Source organism: Sprattus sprattus, assembly GCF_963457725.1.
Source record: "Sprattus sprattus genome assembly, chromosome: 1".
Taxonomy (NCBI): domain Eukaryota; kingdom Metazoa; phylum Chordata; class Actinopteri; order Clupeiformes; family Clupeidae; genus Sprattus; species Sprattus sprattus.
In genome coordinates, this window is record NC_137920.1 from 18,850,346 (window position 1) to 18,852,845 (window position 2,500).

A 2,500-nucleotide genomic window follows, 5' to 3' on the forward strand; every position below is an offset into this window, starting at 1 on the left:
ACAAGATGATAAGAAAAAAAGCACCCCTGGGTGTACGAGTTACCCTTACAGCGTATGTTTTCAGTTTATTCATATTCTCATACAAAAACAAATAAACAAAAAAATAACAAGGTTATGGCCACTGGCCTAACCTGGCTTTGAAGGTCCAGTCTGATGAGGTGGTTTAGGTTATGGCCACTGGCTTAACCTGGCTTTGAAGGTCCAGTCTGATGAGGTGGTTTTCGTGTACAATCTAAGCTCTAGGGCTTTAGAGCTGACAAGGTTTTGAAGGTCCAGTCTGATGAGGTGGTTTTGGTGTACAATGTAGGGTGTTAAAGCTGAATGGGAGACAGGGAATGGTAATATATGCTTGCCCATCTACTACACACATTATAGATGGTTTCTTCCTCTCAGTCTGAAAGGTGCTGGTGTGGATGATTATAAAAGGCATGCGGCTTCTTGGTATCATCATCTCCCAGTAACCCAGTCTCTGTCATGGTCTCCCGGTAACCCAGTCTCTGTCATGGTCTCCCAGTAACCCAGTCTCTGTCATGGTCTCCCCGTAACCCAGTCTCTGTCATGCTAGTAACACAAAACCGACTGTCACATCTGGAGCAAGGTATTGATTGACTGACTGAATGAATGACCGGTTAAACCTATACACAAGATTAACTATACTGTCGTTGTACCATGTGTTACTTAAGGACCACAGGGAGAACTGTGTCTGTGCGTGTGTGTGCAAGAGAGAGAGAGAGAGAGAGAGAGAGATGGAGAGAAAGTTAGAGAGGAAAGGAGAGAGGGAGAGCAAGAGAGAGAGGGATGAAAGTGAAAGGTTTCAAGGAAAACTGACACTGATCTTTATAACTGACCACAAGCAAACTGATTTTTTAGCTGATCACAAACTGGTTCAATTTTGATTTTCAAATAACATAAAAAAAAAAAAAAAAATGCTCTTCCGGTGCAAGGTAACAGTTCAGCTCAATGTAAATTAGCATAAATGTCACGTAAACATAAACACTACGCCACGTGATTGTGGGTAAACATCCTGGGACAGAATCACAATCCCTCTCTGCAACAGTAATATACATTCAACACTGTGTTCAATCGTCTGAGTAAGATAGTGGGAGCAGAGAGAGAGAGAGTAGGAGGAGAAAGAGAGAGAGATAGTAGAAGAAAGAGAGAGAGAGAGAGAGGGAGTAGGATAGAGAGAGAGAGGGAGAGACAGAAAGCTGGAATGGATGTGACCATGTTAGGGCTGGAACTGCTGCAAGACTGGCTGCTATTTGAGATCTCGGTTGGGTTTGTCCTTCAACTACCCACACCGGCTGCATGAAGTCAGTCTTAAACTCTACTGTAAGGTGTTAAAGTCAGTCTTAAACTCTACTGTAAGGTGTTAAAGTCAGTCTTAAACTCTACTGTAAGGTGTTAAAGTCAGTCTTAAACTCTACTGTAAGGTGTTAAAGTCAGTCTTAAACCCTACTGTAAGGTGTTGAGGTCAGTCTTAAACTCTACTGTAAGGTGTTAAAGTCAGTCTTAAACTCTACTGTAAGGTGTTAAAGTCAGTCTTAAACTCTACTGTAAGGTGTTGAAGTCAGTCTTAAACCCTTCTGTAATGTGTTGAAGTCAGTCTTAAACTCTACTGTAAGGTGTTAAGGTCAGTCTTAAACTCTACTGTAAGGTGTTGAGGTCAGTCTTAACGCCTTCTGTTAGATGTTGAGGTCAGTCTTAAACCCTATTAGATGTTGAAGTCAGTCTTTAACTCTACTATTAGATGTTGAGGTCAGTCTTAAACCTTACTGTTAGATGTCATCTGACTGACTGGCGGACGAGGGCCGGGCCCGTCCCAGTCACGGCGACTGTCTGGATAACTGGATTAACAGACATCCCTCTTAATGACTGTGACATGGTCCTTATTTTTCATATTGTGAATTATGGACAGGATCTAGACAGCAGGTGACCTATCAGGTTCGGTTCAGTGCCGGGTCAGTTCTGTCTGTGATTGACAGCAAGGGTGCATTCTAACACCCAGCCATCCGTCATCAGCGCTGAATTTATGAGGTAAACCTGTGGCACACTAGCCGGGGAAAAATCTACCAGCACTTCTTTATGCTTATGAAACACTACACACAGGAGTGGGAATATCTGGATTTAGGTGCCACAAACCATTCCGGAGTCAATCTAAGGTAGGAATGCTGGCCCACATATTGAGTTCTGCTTAATTGCATCCAATTAAAAAGCAAGGCCCTGATTTTAAAATCCTTCATGAATGAAAACAAAAAGTATTAACAATAAAATAAGATAAAAAATTGGTTTGAACTGAGACAAGGCAAGATGCTAATAGATTAACTCTCATTCTCCTCTTAGTCTTTTGAGCAGTAGCAGTACAAATTGCTGGTGAGAAATTACATACATTTAGCTAGAATTTGTTTCGATTTCTTTCACCTTCTTTCTTTTCTGTCGGTCTCTCCCTACCACTCTGTACACCAATCAAAAGGAGGGGAGAAAGCACAGTTTTCAGGGA